Genomic DNA, 23,733 nt, shown 5'->3' on the forward strand with positions numbered 1-23,733 from the left:
CAATCCACCCAATTTAATTTAAGTTTACTACCTTTTTCACCAGCAATGTGTGAGATGATGCTTACCACTACCCACAGATGGTGATTTTTCAGGTATTAGATAGTGAGATGCACAAAGCAAACTTTCTCATTATTCCCTTATAATACCCACTATTAAGATCCCTTATAACCGTGCATTCAGTTTTAAGAAATGAGCCTGTTACCTACAGCAAGTTTATGTTTTTAATTCTGAGTTAGAGAGCAAAAAGAAGAATGTACTAATGAAGAAAACTCCACTCAGTTTGATATTGGCAGCACATCTTGTTTAGGCCTTAGGGAGATTACTATATTTCTATAAAACTGTAGTATTTGTAGTATTTGGCAATGTTGAAGAACTGATTCAGTTCTTGATTATATCCAAGACAATATTTGATCAAATACCTGGAGATATACCTGATATTTATCAATGTTTCAATAATAGCAAAAAAAAAAAAAGCTACCTAGAGATCGATCAATATGTATTTAAAATATATACTAGATATTTATGTACTAAATACAATGCAGCCACTAGAAAGGAGTGTCTTGAGTGGCAATTGCCTGCATTAAAATCTTACCCTACCCCAGACCCTCCAAATAGCAAATCTGTGCCCTTGAGCAAATATCTTCTTTGTGATTCAGATCTGTAAAGTCAACTATTTTGAGCAATTAAGTTTGATAGCACATCGTAAGAGCTTCCCAAATCCTAGTTATTACTATTTTTGTGATTTTTATTAAATAGAGAAATATTCACTAATTTTTTATATGAACAGGTTATTAAGTAGCATGGATGTATATCTCAATTTATATAAAATTATGTATAGATGTATGTCTGAATAGAGAGAGATGCAGAATGCCATTCTTCAAAATATGCATTGAGATTATCTCTTGGTTGAGGAACATTAACTGATTTTTGCATCTTCTTTATATTTGTCTGTATTGCTTATATTTTCCACATGAGTATTTATTATCTTTGTGATCATGAAAAGTTAATAATTCTATTTACATTGTTTTTTTAAATCTAATTATATAAGAACTTTTTTTTTTTTATCAAGTTCTGCACTCCCGAGGAGACTTGCTTAAAGCCAGTAGCCAGATGGTTACAAGACAAATGAGAACAGGGTCGACTAAATTCCCTGGGACAAATATCAGATGACTGCAATCAGCTAAAGTGGTCAAGGGGAAACAGAACCATCAAGAAGATTAGACTAAAGCAATAGGAAGATTCCTGGCTATAAAGAGAAAGACTAGAAGTTCTGCCATAATTAGCTATGTGGCCTTGAACAAGACTCACACTCTCAAATCCTGTTTTATTTTCTTTTTAATTCTAGTAACAAAAGAATTTTCTACAAGTTCTTGTTCGTTTAAGAATATGAAATAATGATATTTATGATAGCAAAAATTATATTCTTATGTATTTATTTAGTTATCATTACCACTACCCACAGATGGTGATTTTTTCAGGTATTAGATGGTAAGATTCACAAAGCAAACTTTCTTATTATTGTTTTATTATTAAGATCCCTTAATAACCATTTATTAGCATTGAAAAAATGGGCCTGTTACTTATAGCAAGTATATGTTTTTAATTCTGAATAAATTAGAAAAAATGGGCCTGTTACCTACAGAAACTGTATGTTTTTAATTCTGAATAAGGCTATCAGTTAGTTTTAACCAAATCTCAAAATTCTTTGGTTGGGTAATATATTTGTTCGGTGTAGGATAAGGAGTGCAGGGAGTAAGGTTTTTAACTTTTTCATTTAAAATGGGAAAGAGGCAAATTTAGTGAAAATAAAAGGAAATTCTTTAAATGCATATAGAACCTATGACTTGGAAGTTACTTCATATTAAAATATAAAGAGACTTCACAAGGTTTTGGATATCGGTGTGATTAGCTATCCGTCATAAGCTAATCATAAGTTACTGGAAATTGTTGTCAGAAGTTTTGAGATTGAATCATAGGAGGCTATTGTCAATATCACCAGCAAGGATAAAAACAGACTGTCCTCAACACAAGCTGGTATGTCTTATGCTGTGTGATTGCTGAGTATGTGTCAATTCTTTTTATTTTTCTGTATGCACATGGTGGAGTTACATTTCATTATTTTTCTATGTGAATATCCCATATTGCAGCACCATTTGTTGAATCTTTTTGTTGTGTTTGTTTATTTGTTTGTTTTGCTTGTTTGCTTGTTTTTTGGGGGGAAAGTGCATGGACCGGGAATCGAACCTGGGTCTCCCGCATGGTAGGCAAGAATTCTACCAGAGAACTACTCTGTCGACATTGAATGACCCCTTAGTGTTGATTCTTGAATACACTGGAGTAAAGATATCAAAATTTTAAAATGACTTAAGGTAATTGCAGAGCCAAACCCAGATATTTCATGAATTCAGTTTTCTTCCCTTATTTTATGAAAATACAAGGAGAAATACCTCTTCTTCAGTGCTTCAGTGTTTGGGGATCACCTATATGATCTCATTTAATCCTGACACAACTGCCGAGACAGTGTTATTGCCATTTGTCTACATTAGAAAGTCAAGGCCAAGGAGGTTAGGTGCATGTATGGCTCCACATTGCTGCAAGTGACAGATCCTCAGTCTTAACAGGATATTCTGATGAACAATATATATTCCTCAGTTCTGGATGCATTGAGCCATTGCTAATTAATGAAAGTCATTATGGTATGCTGTGGCGCACACAAGAAAATACAAAATTACTTATCTAATTTAATGGGTCTTTTCAGGACCAGAAGATGGCCTTTAGAATATGTTTCTTGGACCCAGATATAGAACTGACTTCTTTTTTAAACTAAAGGGAAGAAATATATTATCGACTTATAAAAAAGGATGTTTTCAGAATGTATAGTAATTTGTTCCACACAAAGAAAACCTGTGGAGGAGGGGAGCATTTTTTTTTTCCCCTGAAGGGTAATCTTCAAGATATTTTCCTTGAAACTTGTTTTTTTTCTTTGTAGGTTATATAGTGTCTGAAAAGATTGAGATGAAACACTTTTGCTACAAGTTATGACAGATGAGCAAGCTTAATTGTGGCAGGCAGTGTTTGCCCTTTTTCTATTTCTTCTGCAAAAATGGAACCGACAGTCTATCAGCCGGGAGTGTAGTTCAATAGGGGTCTTCTCACGTGTATGATGTGTACAGGAAGGGGCCTTAGATAATTGCACCAGGCAGGCAATTCATCCAGAAGCTCTAGTAATGAGAGGGGGGAAAAATGAACTCTAAATGTCCATCTGGGTTTGAAAAGTAGATATTTGAAGTTGTGGCAGGCTGCTATGTAATTAAATCGGTCACCAAGGTCATTTTTCAGAGCAGTACAATTCCAGATGTGATCATAGCATAATGATCCATGCCTTTTATAAATATTACATTTCCTGGGATCAAAATATCTGTCAGGATTTTCCTCCCAATTTAAAGAGTTTAAATACCCCATTATTTTGAATCGTGCTTTGCTCGACTGGTGTTTTTGTGGCATGGCAAACAGTTGGAGGGCATGGTGTGGAATAATAGATAAAGGAAAACCTCTCTCCTGTTTTATAAAAGCACAATTCACTGTACTTGTGTCCTGTTGTCCAGGCTTGATTCACATGGGCCAATTTCTCTTCTGGCTACTAAGAAAAATGCAGTACTTATTGAATGAAGGTGATCATATTTTTCACTCTGTTATACAACAATCTTAAAGCATCAGAATACACTTGTTCTGTAGGTAAACAATCCTTTATATGTAGAAGATTCTTACTATTCTAGTCTTTAATTCTCCATTTCTATTTTGAACTGAATTTAAAAGGTGATTACCCCTTAACGAAAGAGACTGGCATGATCAAGTAAGGCAAAGGCAGATTCCTTAGAGTCTTTCTTGGGTAGCTTCTCTAATAGACTGAAACTAGTGCTGAGACTCGACCTGTCACTAAGAATAGTGTCGTATTCCCAGGTGGCTATGTTGGTTTGTGTGAAATAGTCTCTTTCTGAGACACTAACAGTTGGAATTTATCTTGGTTCTAAGGCAATGACTGTTAATGCCCTGAGCAAATGTAGAAGCATTCCCCCATACTAAAAATTATATACCAACTGAATTATATCCATTCAGTTGTGGTGGATGCAATTAAAATAAATTATGTAAATGTACAGAGAGACTAATTAGAACTGTTGATGAGTTAGTCACCATGTCTATATATATTTAGGACACTGAAATAAAAGAAATTTAGAAAACAGATATTTTAAAGATAAAAGTTGAAAAAGTACTAAAAATAATTAAGTAATGGAGGATAAAGAAGTCTCTTTCCAACATTCATTCAGGACTTTGCAAGGGAAATGAAGGTTCATGAAATTCTCTGGACAGCGTCTAGGGATTCTAAATCTGAGGTTTGGGTGACAGAGAGTAGAACATAAGTTTGTTCTGAACTAAGCGATGAGTTAGGAGTCAAAAGAGAAATGGTCTTATCTGCTCTGTTGTTAGAACTTTAAGGGGATTCTTTCTGAGGTTTTAAAGTAAATTTAAAGTAGATCAGTTAGAATAAATAAAGAGAATCTTAAAAAGAACAGGGAGCGTAAAATCAGTGCGAAGTCACGGGTTTTGTTTTTTTTGTTTTTTGTCTGTCTCTGACAGACAGATGAAAACATGTGTCTGTCTCTGACCCCTGCAAAGGCCCAGAAGCATCAGCAACCTGGCAGCAGTGAGTGCCCTTAGAGACTAGTGTGTGAACTCTAAATGCAATACAAAAGCTAATGAGGTCATGTCTAAGGGACACAGAAACCAGCTTAGAGAAGGCTCCTCTAGGCAAAAGATGAGACAACTTGAACATAAAAAGTTACTATGGCACAGCTCATTATCTTAGCATTGTTAATTAAAGGGAAATAGTAAGCTTCTATCTTGTTCTTCCAATAGGCATGTGTTCCAGTCTAGACAAAAAGTCTAGGAAATGAATGATTTTTTTTCTAAACAGAAAAAAATAATAGGAATAGAAAAGCCTAATTTTGTAACCTCTTGTGAAATAACTGATTTTACGATTAAACATCAACAGATGGTAAACAGTAGTGAAATTTTACGATTAAAGGAGCAGGCTGATATCACCTGATTCCACTGATGTTACTTAGCATTACTAAACGTGAGTTACCTAGGTATTGTGTTGCTCCTGGTATGATGCAATATAACGTATGGAGTACCACTTCTGAATTATTCTAGGAGGGAAAAAAAGAGACTCAAATCAAAGTCAAGTTATCCAAAAATATGATGGAAAGAGTACCAAAGTAAGCCGTGGGAAGAAATCAGTATAATTGTCTTCAACAAGCCAATGGAATAAAGACTGTAGGGGGAGGGAACTTTTGTTTTTTTAAAAAAGAGATGTAACAACCAAATATTTGTGGATACCGATTAAAAAAAACTAACTATAAAAGGGCATTTTTTAACAATAGGAGAAATTTGAATACGGACTAGGTATTAGATGATAATAAGGGATTGTTTTATTAATTTTAGTAGGAGTACTAATGACATTGTATTATATAAGAAAATGTTCTCTTTTTTAGTATGTACTGATTTTTTTAGGGATAAAATTACTTGATAGGAAAGATGGGAATAAATAAAACAAAAATGGCAAAATAATGGTTGCTGAAGTTTAGCAATATGTCCATTCAGACTATATTTTCTAGGTATACTTAGTCATTTTTATCTAAAGAGTTAAAAATAAAATCAGAACATTGTTTAGGCATACAAGAAAAAGACACACAATGGAAGGCAATAGATTAGCTTTAATTTATTATTTATGCAATTATCCATCCCCTTAGAAGTGTCCCCAGAGGCCTTTACATGATAGAGATGATTGTCTAAACAGATGCCTACACATGAAGTTCATGGAAGAGAAAAAAAAAAGAAGTACTGGGGAGTTGTGACCTCAGGCAGTAAAAGTACCCCTGATAGACTGATGGTGGCAGATCAAATTCATGAGTAATGAGAACTGTCCAGGAGATTTTCGTATAATGGCTTGGAGCAATTAGCTTCCTAGTCATTATCTCCATAGATGAGTCAGACATGAGGTCTATTTGAAGAGCAATATACAAAGTACATATTCCTTAGTGTCTTGTCACATTTCAAATGCTTTCATTTTATTTGTTTTTGCTGTTAATGGTTTATCAGAGTTAATTTAATAACCAACAATGGCACTATGGTTGGCTTCGGGGGCATGTAACCTACACATTTACACACGGCTTTGGGATTCTTTAGAAGGGCGCTTGTACTTGTTTTAATTCTCCTTTCTTGTCATCTTGAAATTCTAAATAAGTTTTGAACAAAGGGCTTTGGGTTTTCACTTTGTAGTGGGTCCTGCAAATTATGTAGCTGGTTAAGATATATTATATTCTACTGATCAAGGACTCATCCATTATGCAAAAGGTCTACTGGTGTATTTACTTATCCATATTGGAAGAGAATAGATTTAGTGGACCTCATTAAGATATTATATTCCAGTCTCCTGAAGGAGATATGCTAATTGCCTCAGAGTCACTTCACACACTTTTTTTTTTCCTCCTAACTTCCCAAGTCTTTTGGAGGCAGCTAAATAAATACAGCTTCTAGCACGGTGTTATTACTTTGGATGATATTAACTTCATGAAGATGAAACCCAAAAGCAAAATCCAATTTCAAAAGATGGTTGCTGTCTAGATCAAGAATTTTATTCGGAAATACAATACACAGATACAGGTGTGTTTATGGGCACTTCTAAAACGTTGTGTGCAATTAAAAGTGACCTGGTCTAAATGTATGAAATTCTTTTGGCAATCCTTGTTATGCAAATATATTGATTGAGTTTAGCTTTATATTTTCCCTATTGGTAAAAAAGTGTTTTCATTAAGGGACTGACAGTGGTACTTGCAAGGTTTCTGTTTGGAATGCACATAGTTTAATAGCAATCTGATATTAAATTAATAGCAACCTATCAATAAACCCAATTGTGTAGGTATCTTGACTAGAGATAACCAGAAAGTCACTTATCGTCATGAAGCCCTTTTTCTTGCACAGTGAAGTTTAGAATGGTCCATGTTTTTGTCATAATGCCAAAGTTAATTGTAATCTAAGGACCCTGAAGAAAGGCTGAGAAGGGAGTGAATCATTACCATTAAATACAGATTTAAAAATTAATCCTGAACTGGAGGCCAGTAACATGGCAGGGTTATGATGATCCCCCGCCATCATCCAACCGGGACCAAGGGCCACCCATTGTGGTGGGGTGGATCTCACAGTGGACAGATGACCACCTGTACCTTGTCTAGAACATCAGCACTGGACTGACCATAGTTGGAATAACATTACTTCTAAGAAATGTTTGACTGATGAGCCACATGGTGTTTTGTGGGTTAAGTTAGCCCGAGTAGAACTAACTGAAACTGGGAAGATGTGTTTACAAAATGAGTTAAAACCTTCCCAACTACTCTGGTTCCAACTTCAGAAAGGAGAAATCAGTGCTCTTTTGCTACCCTTTCGTGAATAAGGGTAAATATTTTAATGTGAGTCTGAATGAAGAAATTTTGAGATGAGGCCTTAGCAAAACTGTTCTTGTTAAAGGGCTGAATTATGATCCTGAAATCTACTGGACAATTCTCAGAAATTTATTTAGAGCTGAATTAACAGCCTTAAGAAAAGGAGAAGGAATAGGAAAAAATCTCTAAAAGAAGTTATTTGCAAAAATTCAAAGATGCCAAAAAAGAAATATTGAAAAAAAGACAGTAATTGAATAAAAACTGGATCAAGGTTTCAACTTGAATAAAGAAAGTTATTATGACAAATTTATAACTTTCAAAATATGGAAAGATAATATGACTAACCACTTTTTAATACTGAAGTTCAGAGAAGTTAAGAGTCACATTCACTTTCGCAGAAAAAAGTAAAATGTCCTGAGGTCTATAAGTGACTTATACTGGAAAGAATCGAGTATTTAAATATATGGATATTTTTCATTGAGCCAGAATGGAAAATTCCCTAGATGATCAAAGTTATATTCTAACAGTATTTAAATATTTAAAAGATTATTATTATAGGGGATGAGAGGGTAGTTCAATGGTAGAATTCTCACCTGCCATGCAGAAGACTGAGGTTTGATTCCTGGCCCATGTACTTCCCAGACAAACAAACAAAGCAACAAAAACAAGCAAGCAAGCAAAAAATTCAACAAATGGTGTTGCAATAATGGGATACTCACATGGAAAAAGAATGAAATGTGACCCCACCATACAGCATACAAAAAAAAAAAAGATTTATTATAAATGTAACATAAGCATTAATTTAAACATATTGTGGTAAATTTTCTATGCTTTTAGGGAAAAAAATGAAATACTATGAAAGTACCAAGTTGAAGGACTTATTTGAGTAGGTCTAATGTTTGAAGAGAGAGTATAACTACTGGTCTTTATTGTTATTTTAGTTATTTTGAACCGCCATGTTACTTTTTATTTAGGGAGAATTTTTATTTTTTTCAGTTTTATCAACTTTTAAATTTTTATAATAAAAAACTCTTTATATTTCGTGTCTGAGGCTAAATGTTCTCTCCTCACTTCTGCTTACCTACTTGTAAATTTAAGACAATGCTGTAATGTAAGAGAAGTACACTTAGACCATTCTTAGTAATAAAGAATGGCTAATTTTAACCTGTTGATGGCAGGGGGTAAGTGAGGAAAGAATGGAAGAAAGCAGAGACACTGAAATGTTTGTGTAGTATGAAATTGCTGATTTTTCTTAAATCTCAAACCGACACCATTCTAGGTTTACTTATGTATATATGGTTATATAATTTTTCTCCATATGGAAGAAAAATTATGAATTAAATTATAAATTTTATTAAAAATTTATAAAATAATATTTTAAAAATTAATCTTGAACAGTAACTTTTAAAAATAAATCTTATTTTAAAAATATATATAATTCTCAATATTAAACAGATGCTTCTAGAAGGAAAAAATATTTCTAATACATGACTATTATCACTATAGGCAAGAAATTATTTTATAGAAATTAACTTCATGGCAACTCCATCTGATCACTAGTTTTTATTACTCCAAAAACACAAACCTTCCATCAGATTTCTAGGTGGCTTTTCGTTCCATCATTTTCTTCTCAACAGTATGTTTATACATTTATTTTACATTATGATCTGTCTATCCATATGTGTAGCTAGCTTGCTTATTGATCTATCGATATCTATTTATGATCTATCACTATCTTTCCTGATAAGTACATATCTATTTATTTCTTCCCTGTCCTGGATGTTTTCTATTCTTTTACAGCTGTACCACAATTTATGCAGACCTATGGACATATCCCAATCAGATACTTTATTCCTTCTAAAAATATTCTGTTTCAAATAATTCTCTGTTATATATTTCCTTAAAGAATGTTTCCATGGTTGTGTTTACTATGAAGGATAGATTCCTAGAAGTGTATTGCTGAGTTATAAGGTAAATGCAATTAGTATTTAGATGCATGTCACCAAAGATAGTGTCAATGTATTTTCTGCCAACAGTGGTTTGAGACTATTTTTATTTTTTGAAATGCCACTCTGACAGAAAAAAAAAGTATTGTTTTAATTTGCATTTCTTTAGTTACCAATGAGATTATAGGCCATTATTTTGTATTGATTTTCATGAGAATGACCTGTATATACCACTATTCAGTTCTCTATCATGTGTCTTTATTCTGCTTTAGCTCTTTGCAAATTAGGCATATTGATTATTTGTTATGTGATGGAAATATATTCTCTCACCCTGTCATTTTTCTTTTAACTTTCAGTATATTGTCCTTCCACCTACAAAAGTTAAAGTGTTTGTTGTTAAATCTTTGCATTTTTTGCTTTCCAGAATTTGGTTACATTTTCTTCCTAAAGAGTTCTCTCTTATTACAAATTTATTTTTTAAATCTTTTTTATTTTTCTTCCAATACTAATGTAATCGTATTTTCATACTTATATCCTTAAATCAACAGAAAGTTGTATTTGTACAGTATGTGAAGTTTGACTTTAATTTCATTTTTTCCAAATTTTTAGTCAATTATTCAAAAAAACTGAATTTTTTATCATTTCTCTCAATTATTTGAGTACAACCTGTATATTATCATAAGTAACTGGATTTTTAAGTGTTCATTTTTTTTCCAATTATTCTTTATCTGTTCATTTTCTATATAGACAATATCAATGTACCATTGGTAGGGTTTTCTCATATTTTGTTATTTAAAATCTTTAGAACTAATATCCATATTCAATTCCCTTTAGCTTACAAATATTAAATTCTTACAAGCTACAGTGTTATATGTTAATAGATACACAGATGAACGAGCCATATCCTGACACTCATGAAAGGTAAAGAAGTTATTCTAGCCAGGTACATTTATTGAGTATCTGTTATGTTTCAGTTACTGTTTTTATTGCTTTTGAAGAAATCCCTTTAATTAATCACCACAACAAACCTATCATTTTACCATTGTTTTCCCCTATTTAACTAATAATGAAGCTGAAGTTCAAAGAGTTTATTAACCTACCCAAGGTCATGGGACTGTTAATTATAGAGCCAGAATTCAAACTCAAGTCTGATTCAAAAGTCCAGCTCCCTATATACACAAGCTCTATGTAAGGAGCTAGATTTACAAACCTGTGTGCACCTCCATACACAAGCAATGCCTTTGCAAGTCCATCAAAGTGGTGCAAATGCTGCGAAAGAGCAACACTTTAGGCACAGGAAAGGCAAAGTTTCATAGATAAGTCAATGTCTCTGCTTTTTTAAATGCAATTTTATTGTGGTATACTCACATACCATGTAATTCATCCAATGTGCACAATCAGTGGCTCACAATATCATCATATAGTTGTGCATTATCACAATCAATTTTAGAATATTTTCATTACTCAAAAAGTTAAATAAATAAAAATAAGAAAGAATACCCAAAACATCCCATATCCCTTATCTGCCCCATTTATTTATTTATGTCTATGTTTTATTACTCATCTAACCATACTTTAGATAAAAGGAGTGTCAGTCAGAAGGCTTTCACAATCACATGGTCACATGATAAAAGCTATATAGTTATACAGTCATCATCAAGAATCAAGTCTACTGGATTACAGTTCAACAGTTTCAAGTATTCCTTCTTGCTATTCTAATACACTAGAAACTAAAATGGAATATCTGTATAATGCATAAGAATAACCTCCAGAATGACTTCCCAACTCTACTTGAAATCTCTTAGCCACTGAAACTTTATTTTGTTCCATTTCTTTTCCACCTTTTGGTCAAGAAGGTATTCTCAATCCCACAATGCCAGGGCCCAGCTCATCTCCAGGAGTCATGTCCCACATTGCCAAGGAAAGTTATACCCCAGGAGTCATGTCCCACATAGTGGGGAGTGCAGTGAGTTTATCTGCAGAGTTGGCTTAGAGAGCAAGGCCACATCTGAGCAACAACAGAGGTTCTCTGTGGGTTACTCTTGGGCATAATTACAAGCAGGCTTAGCTTCACTATTACAGAAATGTTCTAAGGATGAGCCCTAAGATTGAGGGCTTGACTTTTTAAACTGGGAGTGCCTGATGCGTGCAGGAATAGTAGGACTCCTGAGGTAAGAAAGCTTAATATTTTCCACATTTTTCCCCAATCTCTTAAGGGACTTTGCAAATACATTTTTATTTTCTTCCCAGGAAACTCTTGGGTATATCAGGATATTACATTAACCTATAAACAAGGTCTCAGTCCCTATTCTATATTCCATATAAATATGTTGTTTAAATCAACTGAATATCTCTGTTTTTGAAGAGGGTGATCAAATGTTGACAGCAGACTGACCTGTCCTAAGGAGTCTTTCCAGCCTGTTGTCATGACTCAAGCTATTTTGTTGTTACTCAGTTTCCTCCCTTCATGAGAACTGCATGAGCATTTCATGTTGGATCATTTTGGTCTTCCCACAGCTGGTGTACGTGAGGCCTGCCGCTTAGTTTTTAGTTCATCAGTTTCCATCTAGGAAGTAAACGAAATGTGGATTAGATTCTGGATTGAAGTCTCTTTGACACCATCCCTTCAGCGAATTCATCAGAATTAGCTAGAGAATTTTAAAGTTCCAGACTATTCAAATAATTCTATCTATTAGACTGAAGGGAGGAAGGCAATTGTTTAAATAGTCAGATGGTCATGGCATGAAAATAAGTTACCTTATGTCTCGGCTGAATAACCTCAGACTAGTAAAGTAATCTGTCAACCTTTCCCCTTTTAATATTTAAGAATGTATCTAAGAAAGGGAACATTGGGGACCTTCTGCCCACCCTTTGCAAACTGTCAGGTAACTTGGAATTAAGGCACCTGCTTTGGGACAGTCAGTCACCAAGCCTCTGTACAAATTGTTCCTTTTCTCTTCCAGTTCTGACTCCTTGCTTGCAAAGACTTTTCATGCCAGGTTGCGTTTATTCCTCCCCCTCCTCTTCCCTCCCTCCTTCCTTCCTTTTTCCCTTTTAAAGGGTGCTTATTTCTGTATAAATCATTTCCTTAAATTATCCAAGGAAACACATTTTAAAGCAGAAGGATTTACATGTTTGGTGGTTCAAAGACTGATGGAGCTCTACCTTTCCTGAAGCTTCTCCAAGTCATTTCAATAATAACTGGAGTTTGTCGATCACTTCTGAAAGAGTTGTTTGAAATCTCACAGGTGTGATTGGCACCTTAACTCCTGACCCCTCTCAATATAAATATGACAGAAAATCAATGCATAAATGAATACAAAATAATAATGCACATTGTTGTTCTTTCAACATTTTTAAATTAAATTTTTTATTCTTGTTTTTCTCTTAATTAATTCTTGGACTTCTAGATATTCTTCATAGTAGATTCCTTCAAGCTTCAGACAAAAATCTGAGCCTAACTTTTAATAATAATTAATCTTGGTAAACCAAAGCTTGGGTCCAGTCACATAAATGTTGTAAGCAATCGAAAGCCAACTTGCTAATATGCAGCAATACAATTCTTTTATAAGATGTAGAAGTTGACAAGATGCATGGATACAATATTGGAATTGTCTTCTATCCACCTATTCTTGGATATAAATATGGGGAGCATATTTAGCATTGTACAAGAAGGTTCCAATAAAAAAATTAACCTGTATCTGTAGAAAGATAGATTAGCTAAATATAATTGTGGAAGAGGAAAACTGTCATTAAAGAAGAAACTTTATGTGCCTATCTCTTGTAACTTCTTTACATATAACAAATTACGATTGAAACTTAAATCAAATGTGGATAAGGAACAAAATTCTTCTGCATAAGATTTCTGGAAACACAGTTTTTAAGGTTCAAAATCTGATTACAAAACTGCTACAAAGGCAAAATATAGTCCTGATGAGGAAATGTAATTCTCTTAACAGCAGCTCAAGTTGGTTTCTTGGAAAATTGGGACATCCGATAACTTTTTTTCTTATCTCAGTGAAAAAATTATCTCCTAGAAGATTACTGATAATGTTCCTCTCTTTTCTCTAGTTTCAGGAAGTCCAAGGGATCCCACTTGCCAGGCAGTGGCTTTCTCTCCCCTTCCATTCTAGCCTGTAGCTTAGTTTCTGATCTGAACTTCAAAGAAGAACCTCATATCCTGTCTGAGGCCAGTTCAGCTTTAGCAGTTGAATTGGGGTTTAGCAGGTGGGGTGGGGCGGCACAGGATCGTGGCAAGGGTGTTGGTTTTCAGAAGTTACTTAAATATTTTACTTCTAGCAACCACAGGCATTTGCTTTAGGGTCACTAACTCTGGAGGATAATGCTTTTCTTTTTCATTAGATTTCCTTCCTAAGAAAGAAATTCTTCTTAGCTTCCAAAGAGTTCCACTTATCAAGGAAAATAAGATATTTTCAGTACCTTATTCATTGAGTTTTTCAGATAATAAACTATTCATGAAGTCTTGAGGAAAAAGTAAAAGTTTTTTTTTTCCATATTTACATCCACTTAATATTCCTAAGGACAGTTCAATCTTTCCTCCTACACATAAGCTTTCTATTAGTAGACTGTGACTTTGCTCCTTGATTAGCTTTTGTTTTTACTAATAGACATGATATGATTTTTGGAAGAGAAATTTTGTTCAAGGTAAATATAGTAATCCATTTTAAATACCCATAGTTCCTACAGCCTGTTTGTCTAGACTTATCGAGGTTTTCTTAACCCCATAAAATAGTTAATCTGGGGGCAGATTTTTAAGAATGAGAGAAACCTTAGAGGATTCTGAAGAAAATAAAGGGATTACTGATGATCCAATGTTCACTGAAATGACTTCCTATAGCCTACCATTGTAGGGGAAGTATTTAATTTATTTTCTATACAAATCCATTTGCTGTTTAGCAAATTGGCAATTATTCAGTGAAATTATTTTCAGAGCTGGGAGAACACAAGGTCAGATTGTCAAATCAGGCTCACAAGATTCAGAGATCTTACCAAAGATCAAACTTTACTAATAATTAGAATAAAAGTGATGAACAGAAATGTCAGAGACTACCAGTGCAACCACTGGGGCCCTGCTTTGCCATATTAGTACGGATTTAATATGAGATCTCTAAGTGATACATGCATGTCATCACTTACACAAAGGAAGTTATTTTGGTCATGAAACAATTCCATTTGATACGTTGATGATTATATAGCTAACCTAATGTTTTCCAATGGACCATATCTTATATATCTATAAATTCCTTATTTGTTTGATATAAAAAAAAACCTAGACAGGCTAGATATAGCCTTCTAAAAGGATTCCACAGAGAAGATTCATTATCTTTCAGCTACTAAATACTATCAAGAAGTCTGATTAGCATGTTTACGAAGAGGTTTTACTGGCCCTCTCCCCTCTCCCCTCTCCCCTCTCCCCTCTCCCCTCTCCCCTCTCCCCTCCCCCTCCCCCTCTCCCTCCCCCTCCCCCTCTCCCTCTGTTTGTTCTCTCTTTGTTTCATCTCTCTCCCATTTTGGGGCACCCACAAGGGAAATAAGATGAGTTATAAACAAACTGCAAATGCTTTCCTTCCCAAGACCCATCCCCATAGCAAATGTTATTATACTGTGACTTTTATTTTATAAGGAATATACTAGCATTAAATTCCTAGAGCTGCTGTAACAAATTGCCACAATCTGGGTGGCTTAACACAACAGAAATTTATCATCTCACAGTTCTAGAGGCTAGAAATCCAAGATCAAGGTGTCCCCAGGGCCATGCTCCCTCCAAAGGCTGTGAGGAAAAATCCTTCTTGGCCTCTTTCAGCGTCTCATAGACCCAGGTGTTCTATGGCTGCTGGCAACACAACTCCAGTCTCTGCCTCCAACTCCACATGACCATCGTCTCTCTGTATATCTCCATTTCTATGTCCAGATTTTCTCATCTTATTAAGACATCAGTCATATTAGATTTAATGAGCCCACTCTAATCAGGTATGATCCCATCTTAACTTGATTACATCTGCAAAGACCTTATTTCTAAATAAAATCCCATTCACTGGTACTGGGGGGTAGGACTTCATTGTATCTTTTGGAAGACCCAGTTTACCCCACAGCAATGCTGTTCACCACGTGATGACTTGTTTGTAATGCACTTATACAGTGTATACACAAACCTTAAAAAAAAATCACTATCTGACATTTTCTGTCGCTATAATGATAAAATTAGGGCTTCACTAAGGAAAAAGAGCTTTCTCTCAGACTTTATGACTAGCTACTTTCCATAAATCAAAGGAATTATGGAAATAATTTCCTTTACCTGCTCTCCTTTTCCCCTTTAAGCTTCTGTCTTGAGATTTTTGCTGGGTCTTCCACCAACTTCAACATCTCTCTATGCTAACACTTCAATATCTTCATATACACTTAGCTGTTGAGAGTACAAGAAGATACATCATTCAAGTATGAGAAATAATTGAATAAAAACCATGTCAATTTTATAATATTTAATATTTGTACCTGAGTTACACTGTCTTGTTTGTAGCAAAATTCATAAGTCATTTTGACTGATTTCCACAGCTCTTCATGTTTCATGTCAACTCGTATAGGTAATGTCTTCTAGCCCTCTGGTTCTTAGGATGGTAAAGTCCTTTGAGACTGAATCTCTAGGTAACCTCTTTGTTGAACTCAAATCAGCTGACTCAGGTAGTATTTAGTCTATTAATCCATGCATTCAATATGTTGTTTTTGGACCCCTATGCTGTGGAGAGTATTATCCTAAATTCTAGGGATAAAGTAGGGAATAAGACTATCCTGGTAGCTGCTCCTGCAATTCAGACCTTTTTTTAAAGATTCATAGGAAAAAGCCAAGGAGACAAATCCAACTAAAATAATTACAAATTGTGGTAAGCCAAAGGATATTTGAATTGAGATTTTTATGATGCCTATATTCTTATGAGGTTATTCAACAAAGATAACTAGTGAGCAAAAAAAAAATGTATTATGGATTCTAGCTGCTAGAATGCTATATGGCTTAGATTAACTCTTCACTAGACTCCTAAAGGATGAAATTAATCATTCAGGATCATAAAAAAAAATAAAAGAAAGAAAGAAAAACTGCATGGTGCCTTGAAAATACCAACATAAGATTATTAATGCTTTGATTATAAAAATTATTCAAAATTGTAGATAAGGATAAATGTCCTGCCTCCTAAAATACGTATTAGAAACATTCTAAATTTGTTCCAAAAATTATGTAATATTTTTCTGTGCGTAAGTTTTCTGTGCATAATTTAACTTTACAAGTAGGCGCAAATAAAATATTTTCCATTCACGGCATAGGGTAGAGCCTATATTCCTTTGTTAAGCCTTGTCATTTGTTTTCCTTTTCCTGCTCTCCTTTACCTGACCTCAGGCACATAGAGTTCCCTTTCCCTAGAGCCTAAATTTCTAAAAATGTTATTCAAATTCTGTTTTGTATAGAGTCAGGCTTTAGAAGCTTTCTTCACAACAGAAACCATATGGAGAGATAAAGGACATCTTTGTCTTCCAGACCCACAAATTGCCTATTGCTGGGCATTTTCCCATGCAGTCACCGTTTTAAGTACCTGTCATTCCTTCATCCAACCATTAGGTGTGGTGGTGATTTGGAGCTATGCACCCTGAAAAGCCAGGTTTTTAAATTTAATCCATCTCTGTGCATGAGGCCCCATTTTAAATGGGACCTTTTGATCAGGTGACTTCAGTTACCCTTTGGCCCAACTCAATCAGGTTGGGTCTTAATCCTGTTACTAGAGTCCTTTATAAATGGAATGAAATTTAGACACTCAGACAGAAGGCCAGGGAGTAGTCAGAAGCTGAAAGTCAGCAGAACCTGAAGAAAAAGGAGAAGCCAGAAGAGGCTGCCCTGTGCATCACCATGTGATAGAGAGGCCAATGTCCAAGGATCACAGCCAGCCCCATAAAGCCGTAGTCTTCCGGGAGAAAGCATCACCTCGAGGACGTCTTGATTTTGTACTTTTCCTAGCCTCAAAACCGAGAGCCAATAAATTCCAACTTATTATGTGTTATTTGTTTTAGCAGCCAGGAAACTAAAACAGGTAACAAACCCCAATTCTGTGTCAGGCCCATACCAGGTGGTCAGGATCCTGGATCCTGTACTCAAGGAGGTTATAACCTAGTAGGGGAGATATAATAATTAGAATACCATCAGTTGTATCTTACTAGGTGTAATAGTTACCCAAGCTGTCATAACAAATTACCATAAACTAAGTGACTTAAAAGAGCAGAAAATTATCTGATGTTTCTGGAGGATAGAAGTCAAAAATCAAGATGTCGGTAGGGCCACACTCTCTCCAAAGGCTCTAGAGGAAGAATCCTTTCCTGTTTTTCACAACTTCTGATGGTTCCAGGCAGTCTATGGCTTGTGGCAGCATAACTTCAATCTCTGCCTCTGTCTTCATATGGCCATTTTTTTTTTCCTAGCTGTGTCTAACTCTGACTTTTCTCTTCTTATAAAGACAGTCATATTAGATTAAGGGCCTACCCTAATCCAGTATAACTTTACCTTCACTAAGTTCATCTGCAATGATCTTATTGCCCAGTAAGGTCAGATTCTGAGATGCTGAGTTTAGGACTTCAAGATATCTGTTTGGAGGACACAATTCAACCCATAAAATCGCATTGAGGTCTAAAATTAAAGACAAAAGTTGGGTATAATCAAAATACTTGAAAATCTTCTAACTTACCTACACAGTACAGAGTATACTGTTATTCTCACAGGCCAAATTAGAGATGATCTAATGAATCTACACAGTCAGATTTTCTTCTAATATTGGGACAAATAGCAGAATCTTCAGTTGAGCACCAAATAGAGTGGATGGCTTATTCTTATGTATCATGGTTATATGAAAAATACATGTATGCTCTTGCTAAACTCAGTCTTGGTATAGTAATATGTTCACATTATGAGAGACGCAAGGCATCATGATAAACTAAAGGAGTGGTGGATTTGGGATTCCTTCATACTTGACTCACTCATACTTGATACATATACTCACTAAATGAATTGTAAACAGAATTACTTGCTCTTTAAATTTTTATTCTTTCTCTCCTTCTTTCATTTGTGCTCTCTTTCTCTCTCTCTCACTGTAACTCTTGCTCTTTCTTACACATACACAAATAGACATTCTTGTCGATTAAAACAACATAAGCAAGGCTTTAGGAAGCACAGATTATATGACAATGGTGGAACCAGGAATATATGTGTTTAATAGCAGCTGACAGTAGTATCAAAGGACGGCTGTTCATCATAAAGGAACATGAATATTAAGCAAAATAGATTGGACTATATTCATGAGTAAGTTAAGTGAGGTCACAGAAAATTTTTGAGACAGCTAGTAATACTATGATTTTGCTGGAAGGCAAATGCAATGAGTTTGGTTATGAACCCACTTAATTTAAACTATTGGAGGAGCTCTCAGCTCTACTTAGAGATTCATATGTAGTTCCTGGAAAAGAAGTCTTATTTGGAGATAGAGGCTAATCAGCCATTTCCAGATATCTTTTTTATTGCTATGTCATCAGCACCTAGAATGGTTCTGGACCATAGTATGCACTGAATAAATAATTATTGAATTATAGTATTGATTATATTGAAATTAAGATGAATATGTAGCTCTTAAAACACAGGGAGGGAGGGAGGAAGGAAGGAAGGAAAGAAAGAAGGAAGGGAGTGCCTTAGTTTTCCTGAGTTTCATCAAAATACCACAAAATGGTTTTGGCTGAAACAAGAGGAATTTATTGGTTCATGGCTTTAAAGCCATAAGGAATTGAAAATGAAGACATTAGCAAGCTTTTTTATTGCTCCCAGAGTCTGTTTTAAACTGTAACTGACTGTTGGCAATCCTTTGGGTTCCTTGACTTGCATCTCTGCTTCCCATCTTCACATAGTGATGTCCTCTTCTTTCTTGGTTTTGTGACTTCCTAGGTCTCTTTATAAAGCCTCCAGTAATACATATTATGGCCCATCCTAGTTAACTATAGCATCTTCAAAAAGGCCCTGTTTACAATGGTCCATATCCACAGGGATATGAATTAAAATTAAGACCATACCTTGGTTGGGATGCATAATTCAACCTATCTCAGGTAGAAAGAGAGGAAGGGAAAGAGGAAGAGAGGGAGGATGATGATAGATTTTGTTTTTCTAGCCAGGCTGTTTTTGGAATTTCCTAGGCAGAGCATTTCCACTAAAGATCTATTGTGTTCACTGACAGTTATTTGCAGACATGACTAAGATTCTGGGAAACTTCTAGCATCCCCAAAGTATTTTTAAGTAAAGAGTAAAAGAGCAGCACCAGAGCAGCCAATGATGAGGAAAACAACTGGGAAGAAATGAGCACTGAAGGATTACAGCTATGATCAGTCGGTTTGCTAACTAGATGAATGGAGTATTCTTATTGAACAGCTGTGCTAATGAAATGCAACCTCTTTGGTGGTAATACCTGTGGGATTGGGAGAAATGAGGAGAGAAGAATATAGTAATCTGCTCAATCATTTTTCTTCTCTTTTCTGAGGCAGAAATGGCAGTAGAGGTTATGACAGCATTGTGGCAGGCACACATTCTGACAGTGTGGAAGAGAACAGGGCAAAGATAGAATAGCTCTGCTGTCTGGGGAGTCAAAGAGCCATTAAAGGTGTCAGTAGCTTCTAAGGTTAACACTGTGTTTCTCTGAAGACTTATCACATAGAGAAAGCTCTACAGACTGGAAAAGGAGGTCAAAAAGACATTTACTAAAAGGGCAAGCCAAGCCCTTCTCACTTCAATAGTTTCCTGGGGCATGACTGTAGAGGGACAGCTGAACACTTCACTCTTCCCTCTCACTACCCAACACAGAGCAGCTGGTGGTGTGGGGGCAGGGGGAGTACGTTTAGTTCAATAGAATATACTGAGCATAGCCTCAAAATAAACCCTAAAGGGGGTAGCTAGAGTCTATCCTCCCTTCCTCCTATCCTGTATTTCATCTTATAGACAAGTTCTGTCTGATTCCAGCCTCTGGGATCAATCCTAGCACTTAGTCAAAACAACTTGAGCCAGGATGACTCAGTTTCACCCTTACGTCTCTTATCTGGCAACTAGGGTCCTGCCTGCTTTCTGTGACTTGACTTTGGACTTTGGCTTCAAAACCGATGTCCCTTATTTTTTCTCTTGCTCTGGAATCTCTATCTCAATTTATTCCCAAATTATCTTGCTATAGGTAATTTTCACAGTCCACAGCCACTAGAGCCCATCTTCTAACTGCATAGGGTTCCTGCATCCCTGTGGAACAGCTGCCCTTAGGGGCCTCACTGGCCTTTAGGGGCCTCACCGGCCCTCTGGTTTAGTCAGCTTGCTCCTCCTGCTGCATAGCTCTGACATTTTCTGAGCTAGATGTCTAATTTTGCTTCCAGATTTTATAGCTGGGAGCATATACTAAATGGCTTTTTGTTCTCTTAGGCATTTTCAACCCTTCCTGGTCTTATCTTCCCCACCATAGCCTGGATTCCCAGATTGACATTAGCTATGATATGGATCCCTCATATTTCCTAGTGAAAGGTAAAGGACAGGCTGAACCAGAAAGTTGTATTAACCTGAAAAATGAACATAGGTAACTTCAAAAGGTTAGGTGTAGAAAAATATTGGTGGATTAAATACACTATTAGTTTATCTTTGTACTATGCCATCCAGACTCACTGATAAAGATCGCCTAGTTAAAAATATTTCAAATTAAGGTTATGTAAAAATGTGCTACCTAATTGTTTGATGTTGGTTTTGATCATGCTGTTTATATGGCTAAAACAATAATGGTGTAGGTGAGATAGAAAAGAGAATATAAATTAACAAAATGTTGCCCTAGTTCCACTGTATAAATGATGATGAATGCTTTGAATGCTAGTAAATGTAACACAGAAATTCTTTTAAAAGTTATAATTAGCACTTGGGAGAAGGCTACTTACAACCTTTAACTTGTAAATTACTTTGCATAAAGCTAGTTTTGTTATATTATCTTTATCACAAAGCCACTGAATAGCATTCAATCATCACCTTAGATAAAAAAGGAAAATGGCCCAAATGAAAACTCATCCAAGTTCTTTTGAAAAGAAAGCAAGCTCAAGGGTAAATTGTGGGACAAACATCTACTCAGTTAAGGACCTCACGTTATTTGCATGAGGTATAATGTATGATGATGCTGAGTGAGCAAGAAAAAGTTAAATTATTGTGAGTATCCCCTGTTAAGGAAGCAGAAAAATATACAATCAGTTGTGAAAGCTATCACGAAAAACAATTGAAATATTATGCACTTGCCATTAAGACATTGCCCTCAAGTTATTTAAGAAATTTACTTTATCCAGAACAGGACATTCCTGATAATGCCAAAAAGCCAACATATCATAGTCATTTAGAGTCACTGTCACATGCAAAGGCTAGTATTTAGGGTTATCATCCAAGCCAGGACATTTTAAGAAAGGAAGTACTATTAATAATTATGCTGGGACAGCAGTTGTAAACCAAAACTGTCCCAGGCAAATTAAGACCCTGGTCACCCTGGTAATATATAATATCTGTAGTGTGTCTTTAATGTTGTGCTGCCCAGGGTTAACTAAACTGCAGGAAAATACCCAAAGAATGTGTTCAGAAGATGATGCCAATGTAATATCATTTTAACTCAATTTAATTCAATTTTGGTTTTGAAACAGAGATAGGACAGAATGAGACTTTTGATACATTTACTCCAAAGTAATGTAAAAGTTATTTGGTCTTTGTTTACCACTCTTTTTTATTTTTTTCCTTTTGGAAACGGGTATTCTATCCCATGGCTTTAGTCCCTCCCGGAGCCAAATGTATAAAGTAACTGGCTATTTTCACAAGATTGTGGCCCAAGCAGAGCCAATCAGTTTTTCCAACGACTTTTTTTTGGAGTCAAGGGAAAGGGGCTCCCTGCTACAAACCCTGAATCTGATTTATGCCGAACTGTGCAGGTGTCCGATTGTGTCAGCCTGGGAGGGATCCTGTTTAGCAATGAAAATACAATCAAAGTAAAGGGACGAGGAAGAGGAAGACTGGGAGTCTGATTGGTTGACATTATTTGGGTTCCTGCCTCATTCTGTGCCGATTACCAGTCTTACTCCTAACCCTGGACTTTTCAAGTACTTCAATGAATTAATAAACTTTTTCCCCCTTTTTTCTTTTTAAAAAGCAATCCATCCAAATGTACAACCAATGGCTTTTAGGAAATTCAAAGTTGTGCATTCATCACCACAATCAATTTTAAAACGTTTTTATTATTCTAGAAAGAAAAACCACATATTCCTTGGCAGTCACCTCTCAATTCTTCTATCGTTCCCCAGCCCTGCTTTAACACCAAGCTGTCTCTCTTTATTTATTCCTATTTACATTTTATATAAATGGAATCATACAATATGTGTGTTTTGTGTCTGGATTCTTTAACTTAGCATAATGTTTTTTTAAGTTATTTTTTAATTAGGGCATAAATTTATAGAAAAATCATAGAAAATTACAACGTTTCTATATACCCCCCTGTTGCTGACACTTTGCATTAGTGTGGTACCTTTGTTACATTTAATGAAAGAATATTAAAATGATACTATTAACTATAGTCCATAGTTTATAGTAGGTGTATTTTTCCCTTATACCATCCTATTATTAACACCATGTATTAGTGTCATGTGTTTGTTACAATTCATGACAGTACATTTTTATACCTGTTCTATTAACCACAGTCCATTGTCCACAACAGGATACCCTCTATTATACAGTCCCACGTTTTATCTTCCCACTTTCATTCTAGTGACATACATGATTCAGAACTTCTGCTTTCAACCATATTCACATACATAAATCAGTGCTGTTAATTACACTCACAATAATGTGCTACCATCAACATCATCCATTTCCAAACCTTTATAATCAACCTAAAGAGAAATTCTATACAAATGAAAGCATTAGCTTTCCATTTTCTACTCCCATTCTATCCCTTGGAAATTTATAATCTAAATTCTAACTCTATGAGTTTGCTTACTATAATTATTTCACATTAGTGAGATCACACAATAATATTTGTCCTTTTGGGTCTGACTTTCTTCACTAAGCATGTCCTCAAGGTCCATCCATGTTGTGGAGTGCTTTTAACAATCTTTTGTATTTTTCTGTGTACAAGTCCTTTATAGCTGAATAATATTCCATCATATGTATAACCACCTTTTATTTGCCCTTTCATTGTTGATAGACGCTTGGA

At 35.2% G+C, this 23,733-nt stretch overlaps 1 protein-coding gene and 1 pseudogene across 1 annotated transcript in view; both read left to right on the forward strand.

The window, feature by feature from the left end:
• Positions 1-7,907, forward strand: part of LOC143679743 (protein C3orf33 pseudogene) — a 63,589-nt pseudogene extending 55,682 nt beyond the window's left edge.
• Positions 1-23,733, forward strand: part of CNTNAP2 (contactin associated protein 2) — a 1,376,829-nt gene that overhangs the window by 728,655 nt on the left and 624,441 nt on the right. The gene's annotated exons all lie outside the window — the stretch shown is intronic.

Source organism: Tamandua tetradactyla, chromosome 1 (assembly GCF_023851605.1).
Source record: "Tamandua tetradactyla isolate mTamTet1 chromosome 1, mTamTet1.pri, whole genome shotgun sequence".
Taxonomy (NCBI): Eukaryota; Metazoa; Chordata; class Mammalia; order Pilosa; family Myrmecophagidae; genus Tamandua; species Tamandua tetradactyla.